The sequence below is a fragment of the Triturus cristatus genome, chromosome 7 (assembly GCF_964204655.1).
Source record: "Triturus cristatus chromosome 7, aTriCri1.1, whole genome shotgun sequence".
Taxonomy (NCBI): domain Eukaryota; kingdom Metazoa; phylum Chordata; class Amphibia; order Caudata; family Salamandridae; genus Triturus; species Triturus cristatus.
This window is the reverse complement of record NC_140590.1, coordinates 1,284,118,881-1,284,142,066: the sequence shown is the minus strand read 5'-3', so window position 1 is coordinate 1,284,142,066 and position 23,186 is coordinate 1,284,118,881. Positions and strand designations below refer to the sequence as shown.

General features: G+C 48.3%; 1 protein-coding gene across 6 annotated transcripts in view; it reads left to right on the top strand.

The window, feature by feature from the left end:
- Positions 1–23,186, top strand: part of LOC146811889 (sulfotransferase 1 family member D1-like) — a 502,151-nt gene that overhangs the window by 423,551 nt on the left and 55,414 nt on the right. For 3 of the 6 annotated variants that reach the window (XM_085618854.1, XM_085618850.1, XM_085618851.1), the window contains exon 2: positions 10,659–10,756. The exons of the other annotated variants lie outside the window; for them this stretch is intronic. The gene's annotated coding sequence lies outside the window, so the exon portion shown is untranslated. The remainder of the gene's footprint in view (positions 1–10,658; positions 10,757–23,186) is intronic. 6 annotated transcript variants of the gene reach the window in all.

Sequence of the window (23,186 nt, the reverse complement as noted above, 5' to 3'; positions counted from 1 at the left end):
CTGGTCGAGTTCCAGCCGGGCCAGCAGGTTTGGGTCATGGCCCCGGTGAAACCCTGCGCCCTACAGGACAAATGGACTGGCCCCTTCAAGGTGATCGAGCGAAAGAGTCAGGTCACGTACCTGATCGATGTACAGTCCCCACGGAACCCCCTCCGTGTTCTCCACGTGAACCGTCTCAAGCCCCACTTTGTGAGAACGGAGTTGAGTTTGCTACTGGCCACCGATGATGGGGCGGAAGAAGACACTGAACCCCTGCCCGACCCCCTGTGCGCTAAAGAACTGGATGGTTCCGTGGAGGGAGTGAAGCTGTCGACCACCCTCACTCCCCAACAGTCCGACGACTGTCACCAGCTGCTCAGACAATTCGCAGACCTCTTCTCCCTCATCCCAAGAGTCACCGACTGGTGTGTCCACGACGTGGACACCGGCGACAGCCCACCTGTGAGACACCGAGCCTACCGGGTGCCTGACCGGGTCCGCACCTGCATCAAGACCGAAGTACAGAAGATGTTAACCCTTGGAGTGATCAAACCCTCCGATAGCCCCTGGGCCAGCCCGGTAGTCCTGGTCCCGAAAGCGGCCGCCCCTGGGGTCGCCCCCGAACTAAGATTCTGTGTGGACTACCGGGGGCTCAATGCGGTCACCCGAGCGGACTCTCATCCTATCCCCCGCGCCGACGAGCTCATCGACCGCCTTGGGGCCGCTCGTTTCCTCAGCACCTTCGACCTGACCTGTGGCTACTGGCAGATTGCGCTCACGGAGGGAGCAAAAGAACGCTCCGCCTTCTCCACACCCGATGGACACTACCGCTTCAGGGTCATGCCATTCGGGATGAAAAACGTCCCGGCCACCTTCCAGCGGTTGGTAAACAAGGTCCTGGCCGGACTCGAGGAGTTCAGCGCAGCGTACCTTGACGACATAGCCGTATTCAGCTCTCAATGGCACGAGCATCTCCAGCACCTCCGGCAAGTACTGCTGGCCCTGCGCCAAGCCGGCCTAACAGTAAAGGCCAGCAAATGCCAGCTCGGGCAAGGCTCCGTGGTCTACCTGGGGCATCAGGTGGGCAGCGGGCAGGTCGCCCCCCTCCAACCAAAGATCGACGCCATCAAGTCCTGGGAGCCCCCCACCACTCAGACGGAAGTCCGGGCCTTCCTGGGCCTCACAGGATACTACCGGAGGTTCATTAAAAACTATGGTAGCCTCGCAGGGCCTCTCACGGAATTGACCTCCAAAAAGCTCCCGAAGAAGGTGCAGTGGACCCCCCCGTGCCAGCAGGCGTTCGACGCCTTGAAAACCGCCATGTGCACCGCCCCAGTACTCAAGGCCCCCGACTACTCCCAAGAGTTTGTGGTCCAGACCGACGCATCCGAACACGGCATCGGAGCCGTCCTCTCGCAGTTCAACGACAAGGGCATAGATCAACCCATAGCCTTCATCAGCCGATGGCTGCTGCCTCGAGAACAGCGTTGGAGTACCATAGAACGAGAGACCTTCGCCGTAGTCTGGGCCCTCAAGAAACTACGGCCCTACTTGTTCGGAACCCACTTCCGAGTGCAGACGGACCACCGGCCCTTGCGGTGGCTGATGCAGATGAGGGGAGAGAACCCCAAGCTATTACGATGGTCAATCTCCCTCCAAGGGATGGACTTCACGGTCGAGCATCGCCCCGGGGCGGATCATGCCAACGCCGACGGCCTGTCCCGGTTCTTCCGCTTCAGCGAGGAGAACCCCCCAGGGGATGGGTAGTTCTCCTCGCCTTTCAGCTGGGGGGGACGCGTGTGAGACCGGCCTCACGGCGTAGGCCCTCCCGATCATCCAGCCAACCTACAACCACCCCCAAGACACGGCATCTACGACTCCGGCCTCCCCAACCACACAGATCCGAGGGCCGGCCAGAGCCCCCGACAGACTCGACACCCTACCACGCATGTCCGACCGAGGGAGCGGGAACCCCCGAGCCAGACCCAGAGGCGCCAGCCCAGTCACACCTCGGGTCGCCTTCCCCCGGGAGGACTCGATCGGCCACCAGGCCCCGGGGGGCAGGCGCGTCGCCTGCCGAGCGTCTGGGGTCCCTCCCAGACCCACCTGAAAGGACCAAAGAAACGAGCGGCAGGAAATCCCGCCGAACCCCCTCAGTCACCCAAGGCCCCTCTCTGCGAGGACTCCGGACTTCAAGGGGCAGGGGGAGTATAATAAGGGGTGCCGGAGGAATGAATGGCAGAGAAGACCTGGAACCATCGAAGCCTGCTGACGCTGTCGCGGCTCCCGAATACCGAACCACCTGGGCCTGCTGAGTGACTCGCGGCCCCCAGCCATTGAACCATCTGAGCCCTGCCGACGAGATCGCGGCTCCCGAACTCCGAACCACCTGGGCCTGCTGAGTGACTCGCGGCCCCGACCCTTGAACCACCTGAGCCCTGCTGACGAGGTCGCGGCTCCCGAACTCCGACTACCTGTGCCTGCTGAGTGACTCGCGGCCTTCCCCTCGAGGACGAATTGGCAAGAGATCGCCCAGAGAAACAACACCCTCCAGCTCGAGGATTGTGAGCTAACCGCAGGGTACTTTGCAGAGACACTACCTTCACAGACTGTCCCGCTACCCCCATTCCCCTACCACCGATTTGTAGTCTCTTGTGCCGCTGATGTACTACTTACACCTTGGATCATAAAGATCCCTTGAAACCTTCGATAAAAGAACTTATCGTCCTACAAAGAATATGTGTGGTGTTCCTCTGTTCGTAGTGTAAGCTCAGGGTGTGCGCGCCTGGTTCGGCCTACTTGGGAGAGGTGGGTCAAAGGGGTGGGCAAGACGTGTATCGAACCCCCCTCCGGCGAACGCCTTTCCAACAATCTCCATTTAATTGTAGCAGCGCCTGGTGTCCAGTGAACCCTAGTGGCCTAAGCCTGCTGCTTATATGGTCAGTTATTGGCTTGCGTTCTCATATAGCATGTGCCAGGTCAGGAATAGGTGGCCAAGTCCCTTACCTAGACGTTAAGTACAGTGACATCAAGTGTAATGCCCACTTTGGGAAAAGTTACTGACAGTGCACATACACACTCTTCTTCCAATTTCTAAATGTGTTTGCATACAATATTCGTGGATGGTGACGTGTTTTCAATACGGTAACACAGCGGCAGCTCGCTAACATTACTGAAAAATAAATAAATAAAAAAATAGGTGACTCTACCACTTGGCATATAGGAGGTTCTGTTTTGATCTAAAAGAAACCTTTTAGTGATGTTGTAAGTGGGGAACAAATGGCCCAAGCGGCGCATGGTGAAGCTTTGCAGGGAGGCATACCGGGGTCGGTAATCGGAGCGCTGTGGGTCGGTAGTGTGACCATTGATGTTAGTTTTGCTCTCACAGGTTGAGAAGAATAAAAAGAAACTTGTACTTGGTTGACGCAGGGGCGTAACAAAGGCCCCGGCAGTGCGGGGGGCCCGAGCTCCAGGGGGCCCCCTCAGCAAAGTATGCAGGCCTGAGAGCTCCTGAGTGAGCCGGAAGGGGGCCCCTCCATATAGTTTGCTGGGGGGCCCCACAGAGTTTCGTTACGCCACTGGGTTAGCGCCAATTTGATAAGGGAATTTGTTCTTCGCAAGCACATGGAGCTTACCCCGAAGGGTGTGGATTGTCTCATGACTTTAGCTTTGCGAGGATAAACTCCTGAGGAGTTGCCTCAGTTCAGTGGTCTTCATTTAATTAGCCTTCATGGCTGCAGTTCCAGAGTTTTCATTTTCCGTTATGTTCAGGTATAGCTCGCCACCAGCCAAGGTCACATGACTGCAGATGATGCGAAGGCAGGTAAAGAAAGCACCTTATTGGAGGTTCCCTCTTACAGCAAGAGCCTTTGTACCGCGTGGAGCTGTCACAGTTGACATGCCTCTTGTTAAGTCACTTGGCATTCTGTTAATGATTATAGAGTTTCAGATAGAAGGGACAGGTTGTCTAGTATCTGATACGTCTTTACAATGCCCCAGATAAACTGCTTTTAATGGTTTCGTCTGGCCATGGCTGGGTTTTACACACATTTACCTGTTTTACAAGGGGGTATGGTTTATTTCAGTTGATTGGTGGTGGTGTTTAGTGTAATGGTTCCATTTGTGGTTGAGCTTGCTATTCATTGAAGGGAGACATTTAATGCAATGTTCAACACATAAAGGTGACAGTCTCACCATTTCAGAATGAAAGCATTTTCAATATGCTACGCAGCCAAGCCAGAATGGTGGCTTCAGTTATCTTATACTACCAACAGGCATGGTTAAAGCCAATGGTACTGGTGTGTTGTAGGTGTAGTGTGGTTTTGTAGTATATATACGGAGGCAATGACAGATGCCGCAAAACACCAGCTGGCAGCACACTAAGCTTAACACGAAATACCAGCATACGGGTCAGCCATGTCAGTTTGCATTGACCGCGCACACAGGAGGGAGCCTGTGGGGCACTGTGCTGCCAGAGCACCGAGGCTGAGGTAACACAGGCCTTGTGGGAGACAACCGTTGCCCATGTAGAGTGGTCTCATAGGCGGGACGTGCCTACTATCGACAGTGAGGGCTTAAGAAGCAATGAATGCTTGGTCCTCTCGCATTGGCTGGCGAATTCTGAGTGGGCTTACCTCGGCATGTCACCTTGCAGTGGTTGCACTGACTCTGGTGATATTGGCTGGCGCAGCGCTTGGTCATCAGTCTGTATCCTCATACAGGGTATCATCCTGGGACATTAGGGCTTAGTCACCCTAGAATGATGCGCACAACTGGCACACAGCGTGACAGGGTTTGTGTCACACAGAACTGGGGGATGTCTCAGGAGGCACACTCACTGCCTGTGGTCATGGTGCGGGATAGTTATTGTTTTACTCTAGGAAACTGATCTTATGCCCAGAGTCTGTCTGTGTTTGCCACCGGTTACCAGCCCAATGGTGGGAAGTATCATTTTGTACTTATTCTGGAAATTACAACGCAACGAGAGGCGCTGTGAAATGCTGAGCTGCATTGGGCAATTGGGCACGAGGGCCTTCATGAGGAGCATCTGCTGGCACCATATAGAGACAGGTACCATGTTTTCTGGCTAGGCATCCCTCTGCAACCATGGGCAGGTTTCAGGTCGCTTCAGTAAGACATATTCACCCTCGCTTTAGCCAGGGCAGCAGGCTGGTGGTGGTAGTTGTCATCTAGCAAGTGTGCTGCGGTGCATAAAAAGTTTGGTAAACACTGCGTTAGAGCCAAATGGCGATGGGGTATTATTGACCTTGGCATTACCTTTATTCAGGAAAAGGGCAGGTAGTTGCACAGAATGTTCCCCTCTGGTTCCCACAGACTTGCCTGCCCCCTGAGTTATCCTTCTATGGGCTAGAACCTGAGATTGGAAGGGGCATCTTCTGCTACCAGTGTCCCAAATACGTTGATGGTCAACGCTGGGGTAGATGTACCATGAAGGGCATGATTACTACTTGGGTTTTCCCTAAGTTTTGGGGATCAAACTAGGTTGGAGCATTAATTCTACAGTCCTTAGGAAGCATCCAGCTTTCTTTCAATCCAAGTAAGGGCAGTTGATGATAGATAAGTAACAGCGAGTGGGTAACAGACTCCGGCTGTTCTGTGACATCGTGCCCCGGGGGCACGCGCGCTTTACAAACAGGGCTGCAACCAAAAGGGTGCCAATTGGCAAAAACCGGTAATCAGGTTTAAGATGTGTGTCTCTTGCCTTACAGCTGTGCAAAGCCAGTATCATTTCGAGGTACGCCCAGGTGAACATTGGGTGCTGCTTAATGTTCTCATGACCAATGCAGTTTGTGGTATCTCCCAGCGGATCCACTGAAACTGTACTGCAGCTAACATGAAACTGGGAATCTGTGATTCCGACACTGTTACGAGATTAAGCATCCAGGGTCAGAGAAGTTTAGCAGGCATTGGCATCTGTGACCCAATGGCAGTTAAGCAAGCTAGGTGCACTGCAGAAGTTGTCATGACATGAAAGCGTGAGGTGTCGCCAATAGCGGGCATAATGCATACAGGGTCAAACCAGATTTCAAAACAATAAGACGTTCACCAGGGTTAGCTCCCAAAGGGGTCTATGCAATTGTTTTGTCAACAGGGGGAGGTAAGTGCACCCCAGTGCACTTACTTTCCTAAGTCACTTTACTAAGTATCCTGTTCCTGCGGTCAAGCTCAAAAGCCCTGCACGGTCAGCTAGATTAGTCATGCTTGGTGTGGACGCGGTCAGCCAACACAGTGTGCTGCCATCCCAACAAATGGGGTAATAAGGTGTCAAGCACAATGGGCTAGTATTGCAGACAGTGCGCATTGTGCAAATCAGACAGATTCTCAAAGAGGGTATTCCTAAAGGGTTTCACCACAGAAGGAGCTGAGCTGGCAAAATTCCCATAAGGAATAAGGAATGCAGGGTAAGTGCTGGGGGGCAGCCTTGCTCATTGTCACATACTTCATATTCCTGTGCGTCATGATATCGAAAGCTAAGGGAAACCAGTAGGGATGGTTCTCTTTCATCTAGATTTGCAGGAGGCTCTAGACAGGAGAGGTTGCGGGTAAGACTATAGCTGTTTTGGTGGGGGGCTCTGGTGGCGACGGTGGCCGCCTCCAGAGCTGTGGCGGAGTTACAGGGCGATCTGGAAGCAGGCCGGTACCAAGGGTACCTCTGCGCGGCGCCATAGGGGGTGCCAGAGCCAAACCCGAGGATCCTCATGGGAGGGTCCTGGAAGCCGTGTCGGCGCCCCGCTAGTCCTTCGGGCGGTTGTGGGCCTGAACAACCGGGGGTTTGCTATGCGACGCTCTGCCCCGGGAAGGGGCGTGAGTAGAAGTTACCAACGGTCACGTGATCCTGTAAGAGAATCACTTGGAGGGCAGCAAAGGCGGGGTTCGCCCCAGTGCTGCCCGGCTCATCAGGCGGGCAGGCGGCCCAGTTGGTTGCCTGCCCTTGGATCACCCGTAAGATAACCCACCTATTACATAACGGTGTATGTAATAAACCTGCAGCAATTGTACCCAATCAAACAGTCTGTGTTGTTTGTTTATTATTGGGAAATGTATATTGGTTGGAGGGGTGTACAGAGGGATGCCAATGACGATACTAATACAGTGTACTTATGCTTGCCTTCTTTAGCTCCTGTTTGGGTGAACTTTTTTTTTATAATTGTTGTCTTCCTCCCGTTGCAGTTTGTTTTTATTTGCCGTCCTGCTGCCTTTCCTTTGCTTTCATTAGCCCGTCCTGCTTTACATTTGCTTGTCTATCATTGGCTCCGCATGGGGAAGGGTGGGTGCAATGGATCACGGCAGTGGGTGGTTTCATTGTGCGAGCGTGAACTTTTCTATCACAGTACAGGTTAAACGAGCATGTATTTTATTCCCCGGCAGGGTACTTCAAGCACAACGCTGGCAATCGATCATACCAAAAAGCCACACTCCAAAGTTGATTCACCTCCAACTTGGGCAAGCAAAGTCCTGCTCACTACTCCATGCGCACTATAGGGCACGGTTAGTAATTCGGAGAGGGATTCTGACACCTAACATGGCTGTCTCGTATTCGTAGACATACGTTCTAAAGAGAGAACACATTTTGTGAAGGGCACATGCGCCGCCCCTCCTTGCAGTCCCTTTAAGCAGTTTGGAATGGCAGGAGGGCAGGCATTGTAAGAGAGACTCTGCTGCCTTGAGCTCACTGTTAGCTGGTGCAGGGCTCAGGGATGCACAGTCCAGAAGGAGCAGCTGACTTGCACTGCTGTTGGTGATAGATGTCCACGGGCCTCATGCTATCATGGTGTGGTATTGGGGCAGGAAAGCGCCTCTGACAGCTGTCAAATGGAAATAAAGGTATTTTAAAATATGCATTGCAGAAGGGTTTGGCACTTTTGTTTCTCATTTTACTGATGTCTCTGGGAAGCGGGTGTTCTCAGTGTGTTTTCGGCTACTAGCAGTGATCTGCTATTACTTAATTTCTAGTGTTTTACAGCACTTTAGTGAACTTTTATATTAATGATTGTTTAAATGAGCTGTCTCTCCTTAGTCATAGCTCTGCTCTGCTCTGTGCTGTCACTGACAGCTCAGACCTCCCTATCCTGACTGCCTGGTTGCCGGCATCCCTGTGCCTGCCTCACTGGCCACCTAGCAGCCACGCCAACAAGCCCCCCGTGCACCTCACAATCTCTTTAGTGTTTTATTTTACTGCTGTTTACTCATCCTGATGGAGGCGAAAGGTGATCAAGCGTCTTACACGTATTTGTTCTACTGCTGTTACATCCACACTGCAATAAGAGAAAATCTTGCAGTAAACAACCACCGAAAGATCTCTTGTGCATAAATGCATTCCTTACCCATGCATCTTCATCACGCTGGCAGCTTTCAAAGCTTGCAAACTATATTTTAATTACAGATGACGTTTGACAGAACATCTGCCATGAGCCTGTTGTCTTTCCTGCTGAAAACAAGTAGTTGCCTTTTGTAGCGACAGAATGTTCCTCTCACACACCCTACCGGCGTTCACTTAAAAGTAACAGGTCATTTACCACAATGGGGCAGATTTATGATGTCTGGCGCATCTCTGCTAATCAGCAGAGATGCGCCAGAAGAGTTGCGAAGCATCTGCCCACCCGTGTGCCACCATTGATGCGCCGCATTTACAATGCGGCGCACCGGGGCACTCGGATGGGCAGATGCGTGACGCATCTCCTGTCGGAAAGGCGGCGCATTGCTGGAGTTGCGTCGCAAGCGCGACGCAGCTCCAGCAAGGCTCGGGTGTGCCCTATCCCTTACATGCTACGTCAATCCTTACGCCTGCTTCAAGCAGGCGCAGGGTTTTGACGCAGCATGGCCTTAAAAGTGACTGAGTGAAATCTTGTAGATTTCACTCAGCCACTTTTAGGAGGCGTTCCTGTGCCGGAACGCCTACATGTGGGGCAGGGCTTTACAACGTGACACATCTGCCAGATGTGTCACGTAGTAAATACCCCGCAGCATGGCGCAGGATTTGCGCCGCCGCTGCGTCACAAAAGTGACGCGATGGCAGCGTAAATGAGGCGCAAGGGGCTTATAAATCTGCCTCAATGTGTTTTGGAATCACAAGCAGCAGATTAAAAAATCCGACTCAGTTTCAAAGACTCCACAGAACCTCTGGTACAAGCCCACTCCAGTGTTCTGCGTGGCTCTGCTTCAGCTCTCGCTGTAGACTAATTTACAAATGAGGGGTTTTATATAAAGAACATAATCAAGTTATAAAATGTCCAGCAAAGAGATCAGAGAACTGAGGTTTCACTAAAATCTCTCAACACCTTCAAACTGTGTGATTCTGGGTAAATCAATTTACAAACCTGTACCTCAGTTTCACTATCCGGAAAAAAACAGATATGTAAACTGCTTGTTTGAAAGCTGGTTAGGTGAACAGAGAATGTATAAGCCTCAAGTCAGTCCCTGTAAAAACTTCTGCCCCCCCATTACCCTCCATTCGCTGTTCAGTGTTGCTTCTCCTCAACTCGCTCTCCTCATGCAGCCTCTCATCTCCCCACACCTCATTCATTCTCAGCCACTTCCATTTCTGTTCTCTCCTGGCCTCGCCTGAGTGCCCCTAAGGGAGCTCCAATCTGGCGTTTCCTACCACCGCAAAACCTGATACATTGGGGTTGGAGCAGGCTGGTGCAGTCGTTGTATTACCAAAGGGTTGTGTTCAGGAGCGCCCAGTGAAGCAGTGACCCTCATTCCCCAGCACCCCATGCTACCAGTGAGTAAGGGACACACATAGTTTTTAGGTCTCGCCTGACCCAGCGCATGCGCTGGTCTGGCGAGACTTTTTGAGAGGGCTCCAAAAAGTGCTACCAGGCCAGCCTAGACCTTCAGTGCATGTGTGTGGCCGCGCGCGACATGCTTGACGTGAGTACTTTCACTTTCGCGGCCGCACGGCCGCTTTGATGTTTTATCGCGATCACTTTCGCGGCCGCACAGCCGCTTGGCATAGCCAATAGGTCTCGTTTTTGGGACCTTATAAGTATTTAGTTATGCAACTGTTGCATGGCCAAACACTTATAAGGTCCCAAAGGCGAGACCTATTGGCTATGCCAATGCTTGTTTGCTTTGGAATTACAGTGCAGGCGCTACAGACAAATGCAATCCAGAGCCTGAGAAATTACAGTCAGCTCAAGTGCACTGTATCTTATCAGCATGTACCTGTTATTGTGTTGAGTTTGCCCTGTCTTCAGTGCTAGCGGTGCCTTTGGTTGTCAGCAGGAAGGTTGCCGTGCTAATAGTAGTGACCATGGCTGCTGTTGGGGAGGGGTCGGTTGTGGTTGCAGTTCCAGTGTGTGTTTACTCTGGCTACTATACAAACAGTGTGTCTGCATAATCTGGGTGCAATACTGTGTTGTGGTGTCCTGTACTGTTATGTGTGCACACTAACTGCAGTGCTACTTATGTTTGAGCTGTAGTGTTTCGTGGCACGCGCACATGAACAAAACACAGACCCTACCTTTTATAATAAACAGAACATTTATTTAACATCTCTTCATAATACGTCTGAAAATAAGATTCAATTTCCCCCTGTTCTCCACATGCTGGTTCTCCTCCTTCCTCTGCATCTTTCTCACCACCATCCCTACCTCAGTCTATCTCATTTCATTACCTTGCTTGTAATGTTGATCCTTCTCCTTTTTTTGTCAAAGCACACCTCCTCTGTTGGTTCCTCTTGCTGACTTACTCGTACAAGCTTTCCAAAATGTGCTCATTTCAAACCGTAAAGCAACTACATTTCACATTTCTGGTAAGTTTCCACCAGTGTGTTGAAGTTTGGTCTTGGAATATTTTTTTTTCCCTGCTCATGTTAAACATGTATGTTTTGTTTGCAGCTCCTCCTTGTTCAGGTCTAAAATTAAAGAGACGTTTGTGCATTTCTGACATTTTTTTGGTCGAAGCAACGTGTTTTAATTTTGTGTGATTGCCGCATTTCTTTGTAATTACATTTCATCATTCTTAAACTTGGTAACACAATCCACACAAATACACTCCACACCATGCCACATAATTCCAATAAGCATAATTTCACTCGACGCCAAACACTTCCATGCCACACAATTCAACTCTACACATTTCCATTCCACACCACATAATTTGATAATAAACCATATAATGTAACTGAACAACAAAGTCTCACAGCACAACACATACATCCAATCCACACCACAGAATTCCACAGCATGCCACAAAATTCAAAACCCATCCACATAATTAAACTTCACTACATACCACTCCACAACATAAAATACCATTCCATATAATTCCACACCATAACACACAATCACACTGCACATAATTCCAGTACACTCAATACCTCATAATTACTATCCACATAATTCCACCACATATAATTCAGCAACTAACAATTCCAATCCAGCCCACATAATTCCAAACTACACCACATACGTCCACTCCACTCCAAACTAATTTGTCACTTTCACAAATGCGAGACCTATTGCATTGCAAATGCTTGTTATTACATTCTTCATGTAGAGTGGTTGTTCTTACAGGGAATGTGAAAACAGCAGGGGAACAGAGCCTTTGGAATCACTTCTTCTCTGTGAATGTTTTCTTTGAAAGAATGCTTCCTTTTGAGAACTGCAAAAACAAAGCGATGGAAAGAATGCTTTAATTAAATCAATGTAAGCCGCGGTCATTCATTCGAGGCCGCATTCCAGTGCATATTTTCCCACCCACTCTGCCCCTCTTGACAGAGACCAGATATATGCAATTGTGGTTGTTCTACTGCTTTTAGGTATAGTCCAGACTGAAAAGTCAGGCCCCATCCCCTCTAAAAGGGAAAACAAGCAATCTCGGCCTGCTTTTGGCCCCGTAGATCTTCATCAGTGAGATGCAGTTTGAGTCTTGTGGTACACTGATCAAGGAAGCCACACCTAGACTTATCTATCAATCAATCAGTCAGTCAGTCAATCAGCATTTGTAGAGCGCTACACTGTCACCCCTGGGGGTATCTGGGTACTGGGGTATGAGGTCTCCGCCGTACCAGCTCCACCTGCGACAGGTCTTTAGGAAACGCGGGAAGAGGGAAGAAATAAGCAGAAAAAGGCAAAGCAGAGGGCAGAAAAACGAGCAATGCAGAAAAGGCAAAACAGAGGGCAGAAAAACAAGCAAAAAAAGACAAAGCAGAGGGCAGAAAAACGAGCATCAAAAAGGCAAAACAGGGCAGAAATATAAGCAGAAAAGGCTAAAACAGAGCAAGAAATAAGCTGCCAGTCACACCAGAGGGCAGCAGGTAGACAGACAGAAGAGGGTAGCAAACTATGGGCAAGCTGGACAAGAGAACTGTTGCAAGGGGAGCTGGCACAAGGACCTGCTCAATGGGGTCATGTTTCAGCCTCCTTTAAGAAGGTCCTGGGGTAGGGATGGGTGCTGGATGGTGGGAGGAGGTAAATGGCAGGAAGAAACAAGTAGAAAAAGTCAAAACAATGGGCAGAAAAACTAGCAGCAGAGGCAAAACAGAGGACAGAAAGACAAGCAAAAAGGCAAAACAGAGGGCAGAAAAACGAGCAGAAAAGGCAAAACAGTGGGCAGAAAAATGAGCAAATAGGCCAAAACAGAGCAAGAAACGAGCAGAGGAGGCCCAACAGAGAACAACGGGTAGGCAGGCAGCAGAGGGTAGTGTACAGCAAGCTGGACAGGAGAAGTGTTGCAGGAGGAGCTGGCACGAGGTCTGGTCACACTTATGGCGTTTACTGCAAGAAGACAAAACGTGACGAAGCCAATCCTTAAATTCATCTCAGTCACTAAAGATAGCTTAGACCAATGAGAGCTGGCATTGCCTGTGAACAGGCCTGGTTCTAAAGGATGGGCCAGGCCCTCCAAAAAGAGCCCCATGGTCCACCCAAGGTCCTTCACAACTGGACTGCCACAGTATGCTCTTGTTTGTAATGCTCCATGCGAGGCCTGCAATCAGCTTTCTCTGCCTAATTACTGAGCTTCAATTTAGAATACAATCACTGGGCCTTGTTGAAGGCGGGAAATCGGCAGGGATGGAAGCTGTTCATTTTAAGCACAAATGAACAGCAGTGGTAGTACAGGCCCATTGTAACTGAATAGACAACACGCTCTTCTTTCAGGGTACTTAAGCGAAAATGGACATATATTTAGAACATATGTAGCTTAGTGGTGGTTTGGTTTGTTTTCTTCCTGCTTTGAGGTAATTCCTAACTTGCTGTACAGGACTAAAAAAAGTGAAATATATATCTTTTTTTTTTTACATGCAGCCTTAAACTATTGTTATTATCTTTTTAGTTTTCCGACTGCAGTCAGTGGCTCTGGGGCGGGGCTGGCCAGAGCAGGGGAGGAGTGGTTTACACTCCCTAAGTGTGCAGTCCTGTACACTGAGCATTTTCTGCACCAGGCTGCATTATACAGCCTGGTGAGGAACATGTCCAGCCATTCATTCCCCGTCTAAGTGCCGAACCACGGGGCTCAGATCAATCGCATTGCAGTGATGTGATTAGCTCAGCGGAGCCAGAGAGCCTGGGTGCTTCTTGCTTGCGGCCATAACTGCAGGAAGAAGGAAGATGACGGAGGAGAGGCGTTGGCCGGCTGTTCCAGGTAAGTGTTCATTTTTTCCTTTTTTCATCGTCCCCCTCACCCCCACCCAGGTGCGGTAGCAGCCGCTACTGGGTGTAGGTTACAACATATTAGAACATTGCAATGTTGGAAGCTCCATTGAAAACAATGGAGTGCTCCGGGCTTATAATGGCTGGTATAAGCCCGGAGCTCCAACATTCCAATGCTTCTTTGTTCACAGCTCTGGCTGTGAACAAAGGCTTCAGGGAGCCTGAGGGGATTTGAATCCCCTTGCGCTCCCTGAAGACTTTGTTTTATTTGTTAGAACATTCTGCCCTCTAGTGGCAGAATGTTCTAATAGCCTTATAGCCCTTCGTAGCAGGGCTATACCGGCTATTAAAGTCCTGCTGCTTTGTTAAAGTCCCTCGCCTTCGGCTCGGGCCTTTAACGCTGCAGCGGGCCTTTAATAGCTGGTGTAGCCCGCTACAGCGGGCTATAAGGCTATATTAAAGCAAGTCTGAAACTCCTGATGCATTGGGTGGGTGAACAGTGATTTAGTGGAGCTGGATGGCACATAGTAAGGAATTATCTTTCCATGTCTAGGTAGTCGAGGGATTGAGCATGCAATATTTATGGCAATTTCACTCAGTACATGTTAAGTTGAATCATGTTTATGTGATGTTGTGCAGATATTGTTTGATCTAAACATACATTCTTTGTTGGGATTGTACAATCATAGGTTCAGATCAAAGTTGTTGGTTGAAATGCACATTGGTTAGAATGAATGTCCACTTGTTGATCCAAATGTATGTTCGTTAGAGTGATTGTACATTTGTTAAGGTTCAGTTTTTCACATGTTCCAGACCTTTAATGTCCAGATAATCAAGATAAGGTTGAGCATTTTTCCACTGAAGTATTTTCCCAGTGGACTACAGGCTAGTGAATCTGCTTTTAGAGAAGGGAGGGCTGCCTTGACACAACTATCAAAGCCACATTACCTTGTACTAGCAGTCATCTTCTGCAGTTTTAGACTGGTTTGATCATTTCTGCCAGAGGTGATTTTAGTTTCTAGTCCTGAACTTGCAGAACCTCAATTTGTAATAGGGCTGTAGAGTATTGGCCAAATAATGTTTTTAATATATTCATTGAATATAAATTAATGGTTACTCATTAAATAGAAATATATTTTTTCTGTGAACACCCACAATACACATAAGTCCTGAAAACATGTAGGGCCTGATTACGAATTTTGGTGGTGCAGGGGTGGGCGGTACACCATTGCCATGCTCCCACACCGCCAAGACTCCATCCACCCACCCGCCAGATTACGACTTTAATGTGGTCTGGCAGGCGGCATGGCAGTCCCAGGGCAGTGCCACGTTCAAAGGCAGCGGTGCCTTTGAAAAAAGCACTGCAATGGGAACAGGTCACAAGGTTCTTGCACGGCATGGACTCGAAAGTCCATGCCATGCAGGAACTGTTGTGGATGCACACAGGGGGCACATGTTATGCTCCCCTGTGTGCATCCACAAGCATAGGAGGCACAGGGGGCCCTGTAGTGCTCCCTTTGTTTCCTCTCTTCCATGGTGTACATGGAGGAGGAACCTCCATGACAACACTGGCGGAGAGGAAACTCGTAATATGCTTGGCAGGAACATGGTGGTACTGCCAAGCACATTGCAGCCTCCTGACCGACACACCACCTCCAGGGAACAGCGGTTCCCTGGTGGCGGTCCTAGGGAGGCCCATCTGCACAATTTTAAGGGGGCGGTCGGACTGCCAGTGCATCGGTGGCTGAACTGCCACCGCCACGCACTCGTAATTAAGGCCTTAGAGTGTTTTAGTCAAATTGAAGCAGAAGTTTTTGCCCCTTTTTAATTTGCACATGAATCAAGTATATGTGCACAGCTCAGGTTTTATGAAATTTGATAGAAACACATTTAAGAAAGGTGTGCTTTAAGGTGACCTATGCATTAATTTCATTTCAATTTGAATGGGTATGGGATAACTTGGTACATGAACTTCCCATCTAAAAGTGAAGGAATGGGGCAGGTTCCACAAACCACCCTTTTACATCAGAAGAAGTAGACACCCAAACAAGGTAATCTGAAATGCAAAACATTCAGGTACATGTAAGTAGCAGACATAAGAGTTTATGTTAGTATAAGAAAAAAATCCTTCTGAAGATACCTTTATGCAGATATATAGTTGGCTTTGCAAATCATTCAAAAGACTGCAAAAGAGATACTGTTGGCCAGGAGCCTATGCATTTCGCAAACGATGACGATGTTGATTCAGACCCACCAGTAATCAAATAGTGTTGTTTTGGACTAGCTAAATCTTATTGATCAAAGATTTGGGCAAGCCCAGTTAAAATGGTATTTCCATATTATAATCTACTTTAGATAGCCACTTGAATAACAAGACACTTGCCATCAATATGAAGAAATTGGGCATTTTCCTTAACATTGTCAGGATGAGAAAAAGGGTAGAGGCAGTTCACTTATGTGGGAAGTAAAGATTAAACCTGAATCAAACATACTGCCTAGGCATATGGCTTCACTAGCGGTTGTAGCAGCTAGAGGATGGGAGCCACCAAGAAGTGGTCCTGATTGAAAGGGGAGGAGGTCACCCCTGTGACGGGCATCTGCATCACCTTACAGTTGCATTTAAATATACTAACTGACAGCAAGTCCAATCTGCCAGAGGTGGTGGACATGCTTGGAAGAAGAGGGGGCCTTAGGCCAAAAAAATCATCTGGTAGCACCAAGATGTGTGTACTGTCTGCAAATGCCTAGCATACAAGATTGGACAGACCACCTGATCAGTGTCTCCCAGTGAGGCTCTATACGAATACAGTTGGGCTCAAAGATGACCCTTGGGGTGCTTCATGCTTCAGGGAAGTACAGTCCAAGCGATAGGTCTCTATGAAGAAACCAGTGTAGGAATAGTGCTTAAAATGGACTTCAAAAGATCATCTTTCAGACTATGAAACCCTTGCTCAGTGTACACCAAATATAGCATGTTTTGCTACACATGTATCCAAGAAGGCTACACATTTTTTTTTTATGTATAACTTTATTCAAAGATTATAAGGGTTTATTAACAGTGGTCTACTCCAATATTGTGCACTACAAACTCAATATGTCTGAATGTATTGAAGAATTAAAAAATGGGCCACTCTGTATATTGTTCCTCTAGATCAGTGTGCGAAGTTGTGAAGTTTTGTAATTTGCATTTTGTAAATTTTCTGTAATCTCCTGGTTGCAAAGATTGAAACAATAATCAGGAGCAAAAAAGGGGGCCTGTGCAGCAGAGGAAACTTTTCTACCACTGCACAGAGTCAGAAGCATGCAGAGTGCAAGCCATTACTTACCAATTTTGACTAACACATGCTGATAGCCACAGGACTATTGACATTTGGGAAAGGGAACTCTGCATCTTGTCGGTTAGTGACTATTGTGTTTCCCTAGTGTCACTCAGGCATGAGTGAGAGTAGAGTATGCAGTTTCCCGCAGCCGGATGTGCGGTTGGATACTACATGAGTAAAGTTTATAGTCTGCGCACCACTAGTTCTATATTGCCAATGTGGGTTTCTTGTGACATGACAATAAACCGTGAGGCAAGCAGAATAGTCTGTAATGTCAACAGAACTCGAGACCCTCGTATCTGGTATGTATTCTGTTATATTAAATTTTTTAAAATTGGGAAATAGCCATTTAAAACACTAGTATACATTGCTACAAGCAACGTTTGTATGCTTTTGTGTACTAATACCTTCTAGACGTATCATGGGCTGAAATCTGTATTTGACATGGCAAGGATAATTTCCACAATTTATTGGAAATAAAAAATTGATAGACTGCGTTATTCCTGTGAAATACGTGTTCTGAAATCGCTGCAGTGGAAACATAAAGGGGCCGATTCCGATCCTGGAAAAACCGGGTACGAACCGTCGGTCGGAGCGTTTTCTCCGTCCCACTCGTACCCGGTAAAAACACCATACAAACTTGCAAGTAAGATTCGTACGGAAACACCATTTCCGTACGAGTCGGAAAAAACACCGACCGACTGCAAAATACATACGAATGTGATCCGGGACACCGCGGACGTGACGTCCGAATGGAGTTAGTCATGTTTTTACGTCCCAGCAAGTACGATTCGTACCAACAGCAGTCCGGACGGCAATATTTTTACGGCACCCAAAAAGTGCCGGAAAAGCGAAGTACGCCGCGATGCGAGCGGAATAGGGGGCCCGGTACGTGCCGTCCCCCCCCCAGCCCCCCGTATGTACGCGCCGTCCCCCCCCAGCCCCGCGGATGGACGCACCGTACCCCCAGCCCCCCGCGGATGGACGTGCCGTACCCCCAGCCCCCCGCGGAAGGACGCGCCGTACCCCCAGCCCCCCTGCGTATGGATGCGCCGTACCCCCAGCCCCCTGTGGAAGAACGCGCCGTACCCCCAGCCCCCCCACGGAAGGACGCGCCGTACCCCCCCAGCCCCCCGTAGGTACGGTGCGGACCCCCACCCGTGTATGTACGGCACGGACCCCCACCCGTGTATGTACGGCGCGGACCCCCACCCATGTATGTACGGCGCGTACCCCCACCCCCGTAGGTACGGTGTGGACCCCCACCCGTGTATGTACGGCGCGTACCCCCACCCGTGTATGTATGGCGTGGAACCCCACCCGTGTATGTACGGTGCGGACCCCCACCCGTGTATGTACGGCGCGGACCCCGCGGGGGGGCTGGGGGTACGGCGCGTCCTTCCACGGGGGGGCTAGGGGTACGGCACGTCCATCCGCGGGGGGCTGGGGGTACGGCGCGTACATACGGGGGGCTGGGGGGGGGACGGCACGTACCGGGCCCCCTATTCCGCTCGCATCGCGGTGTACTTCGCTTTTCCGGCACTTTGTCAATGTCTACAGCAGCAGATGTTATAGAACCCGCTCTTTTCTTTTTTGCTCGTTCCCCCTTGCACCCTGATGCCCGCCCATGCTTCTTCATGGCCCTCCCAGATCCAGAATTCTGGAGCGGGCCTGCCTGCGAACCACTGATGGGGAACTCACTATGGCTTACCTATAAACAGCAGGAGTGGGAAGTGAGAGCGCCCTTGGCAGGTCAGGGCAGGACCTGCTACCTCTGAGCAGATGTCAGCTGCTTTTGTAACAGCTGTTCTTGGGGAGAACAGAATTCGAAGTGCAGCGGTAGGAAGAGGCTGTATCTCTTGACAGAGGCCTTCTTTTACTTTCATTATGGTTCATGTGAATAGAAGAACGGGTGCCGGTAGACCGGAAGGTAAATAAAGAATGTATGGGCAGTCCTTTTATCGGACTCTTGCAGACCATCACTTGTGAAAACAAAGGTAGGACTAAGCCTGTTTCTTCCCAGTGCTGCCCAAGTATTACAGCTTTACCGTTTAGTTCCTGCAATCGGCCCACATTGCATCTACTTAAATAAGATATCTTCGGCCCTCTCTAGTTTGTGATACAAGGCTTTCATCTTCCTGCAATGTGACCCCTATTGAGGGCAATTTAGAGAAAAAGGGTCACATGAACAGAGCTCCATTATGGCAAATATTTTTACAGTGTCCCGTCATTTATTGCTGCTTATACAAAAATTGTGAAAAGCTTGACTGATTGTGTAAGAGTGTTAGACTTGCCTTCCTCGCCCACAGCTGCTAATGTGGTATTTAATGAAGGGCACCATTCTAAGCTGTTTTAGTGACACAAGTAAACATCCAATCACAGGGAGACAATTCAAATCTGCATACAGGACTTTCAGTGCTCCTTCTTTTTACCTATACGCTAGGCAACAAGATACATTAAAGTGTGAAACCTACAGTAGCTGATGTTTACTGATCCTAAATGTGAAAGGCATATGTTGCAAGCTATGCCTGAAGAGGCTGACCCAAAGCCCACTCAGTGCATTGTACATAAAAGAGCTTCAGCTGAGCTATCCCTAGAGAATGTCTAGTGGAACTGAGGACCTATGACTATTAACACTTGCACATGATGGCTTTCACTATGCATCAGCCTCAGAGGTCTTCTGGTAATCCATGGAGGCAGGGGCTAAGATACCCCGCAGGATGGATCTCGTACCAAAGTGGCACTGACTTGTAGTTAATTTTGTCATTCAACTTACCTTGGTTTTTCTTGGGCAACCTGCCACCTATTGAAACGCATACAGCTCACAAGGTGACGATGCAGATGCAACATGTGCTGAGCAGAAACTGAAATGAATGAGATGCTTATGAGAATTAATGCTGGCATCTTCAGAACATCCATTCTGGACAACATTTGTATATTTGTATATGCTTCACCTGTGCTTCACTCTCTCCCTTCTCCATATGGTGCATGCTCTTGTCAGGACCATGTTCTGATCATGACTGTTCGGGAAGTAACAGGGCAGACAGAGGCTTCTGGGTTCTGGCTGTGTTGTGAGATTCTTTGCCACTGTTGTCATGTGGCTTCGTCCTACTGTGGCTCTGCAAACCTAGCCAAGTGCAGCCCTTTCTGTTTGTGAGTCTCAGTGTAGCAAGGGCGAGCAGGCATAGGCTTCTCAGGGAGGTATGTGGGGGCAAGTAGCTCAGAACTCAACAGTCAAACACAAACCCAAAAATGAGAGGTCCACGCCAGTACTTTTGATTGCACAGCAGAAATAAACACTGCACAATCTCACTAGCATAGGTTTGGTATAAGCTGTGCATTAACAGTGAGTCACTACCCTTCCTACCTTTTCTTGGTAGCCGTACTCTGTCCTGCTTTACTCGGCATCCCGCTATTCCCATATCTCCTGTTCTGTGGGTGTAGCAAGGATTAGGCTCAAGTGCAGACTGCTCAAAAAGTCTCACGAGTTAATGTAGCATCAGAGTTCAATGTCTTTAGAGGGTTTCAGGCAGTCTTTCCCGTTCCCAGGCAGAATAAAATTGCCATGGTTACCTGTAGGGGATGGATGGGCATAAGCATGGGGTGAGATAACATCGCCACAATTTGAGGGTGAAATAGTCAAAACAAACAATGATCTGATAATGGAGTGCCTCCAACAGGATTTTCCCTCTGTCATGATTGTTCAAAACTTCGAAAGAATCTGCACTAATGTAGCTAATCGACTAACACACCTAGGTCCATTCAGCACCTAGAGACATGATGGTTTAATGCCAAATGCTCCAGAGCCCACATGAACCTAAAAATTGCCCTCCAATCTACCCCTAGTAATAGAGCGCAAATCAAAGATGCTAGACGACTATATAAAAGCACCATCAATAAAAGAAAAGAGGAGTTGAGGCGTTTAGCATGGAAGGATTTGGAGAGAGCAAGTGGTCTTAAACATAGCAAAAGTTTCTGGGCCATTATTAATCGACCACAATTTACGGAGGAAGTGAAAAAGATGGACTCAATGATTCTGGGAGACACCTGGGAATCCCATTTTGCGACCATATTTAACCCAAGTGGTCTGGAGCTTACAGCGAGCAATGAGGACTTTACCATAGATCTTGCGCAAGCTGCTGAGCTCAGTGCCTCATTTACAGTGGAAGAGGTTGAAGAAGCGTTAGCGAAAGGAATTAGTAGGAAGGCCCCAGGTCCAGATGGAGTCCCATTAGACCTATTCAAAATAAACATTTATCTTTTGGCTCCTCTGCTGACAAATGTTTTTAAATCAGTTGTGATTGGTCCAATGCCAGCATCCTGGAAAGAGGCCATTGTCATACCTGTGTTAAAAAAAAGGAATAGAAATGATCCCGCCTGTTACAGGCCGATTTCCCTTATCGATGCTACTGTCAAGGTGCTGGGTAAGGTAATTCTGGCTCGACTAGAGCCCTGGGCAACTAACAAGGGGATCATCTCAAAAACCCAATGTGGTTTCCGTAGGGGGATTGGCACTACAGAGCAATGCCTAAATTTGTCCCTGATTATGGGCAAGTACATGAAGGCAAGGGGGGGTTCTATCCACCTTGCCTTCATGGACTTGTTCAGTGCATTTGATACCGTTAACAGGGAGAAATTGTGGGCATTAATGCGAGAAATGGGCTTTGAAAAGGCACTGATCCTGCTTTTATGAAGACTCCATTCTAACACCTCCGTCACCATAAGATGTGGCCCAGAGGTAGAAAGGACTTAGCCCATTGTCTCTACAGAAGGAATTCAACAGGGGTGCATTTTAGCTCCTTTCTTTTTCTGATTTATACTAATGGTTTGGAAGCCTTTTTACTTGGAAAGAAAATAGATTTTTCCCTTATTAGAGGTAAACCAGTTCCGTTACTTTCGTACGCGGATGATACCGTGCTCATGGCCTTAACAGCCAATAGCTTACAAACATCACTGGACGCCTTTACGGATTTTATGTCGGCCCTTGACCTGAAAGTCAACTTTTCAAAATCTTATGTAATGGTATGTGATCCAAAAAAGACTAAAACCCGAAGCTTTACTGTAAGGAGCAAGGTTATCGAAAAGGTGGAAACCTTCACATATTTCGGGAATATGTTCAATAAGGAGATGAAGTGGGAACCCTTGGTCATGGCAAGAGCTCACTAGACAAGTAGAGTTGTGGAGGGGCTGTATAGGTTTGCCTGTAAGTTAGGCCATAAGCCTAACTTACAGGCCTGAGCTTGTTATTTTATATAAAGCAAAATGTTTATCGGTTGCGTCTTACGGGGCGGGACTGTGGGGCTACCATAAAAATCACCTGTTACAAGTGGTGGAATATAAGTTTATAAAAAGATTATTGATTATTCCAAATAGCTCTGCCACTTCTTTCCCCCATCAAGAACTGGGGATGGAATATGTAGAAGATCGCATTGGCATTGCCCCCCTGCTCTTATGGACGAAAATATGGGTGTCTGAAGAGTTACTGTTCTCGAGGGAGGTTATTGAAGACTGTATTAACTTAGATAAGCTGTCTTTGAAGATTCCCTGGCTCCGTTTTGTGAGGGAGAGGTTATTTGAGATTGGTTTGGGCGAGTACTTTGACACTCAAATTATTCCCACAAATGCTAACGGTATTATAAAAGAGTCGCATTACACCTCGGCAACTTTGCGTTATACTCAATTGGAGGCGACAGGTCTCAGTTGTGTGTTTTTTACTCCTAAACAGCAATTTTACTTATTCTTCAGTACGAATATTCAGACATGTTTCTTTTTAACAAGATTCCGCTTAGGCACTCTGCACTTTCTAGTGATATTTCCTAGACAATCTGGGTGGACGGACAATCTCATTCCAAGTCCCTGTGACAACATGGCAACCCAGAGCACGCAGAACTTTATTAGTTTTTGCTCACTTTACACGGAAACAAGGAGAAGATTTTTGGCACCACTACTAAAGAACATTCGTCCATGTACATATGTTGAGGGGTTCAGATACCTGCAATCGCTGACCAGTCCTGCTATTTGTAGTGCTGTGTCAAACTTTATTAAAACTGCAATGGTTATTAGAAAACGTTATGAAATACAGTAATGGGGGGGGGGGGGGGGGGAGGAGAAATACTTCTTATGGTTTAATTTTAATCCAATATGAAATTTTATTGCCGATGATGTATCTATTTAACATGTGATTTTTTTATTAATAAGGATTTTTTATATTTTTAAATTTATTGTCTGCTTGTCAAACTTTTGTGGTCTTAGTGCCAAATAAAGTTAT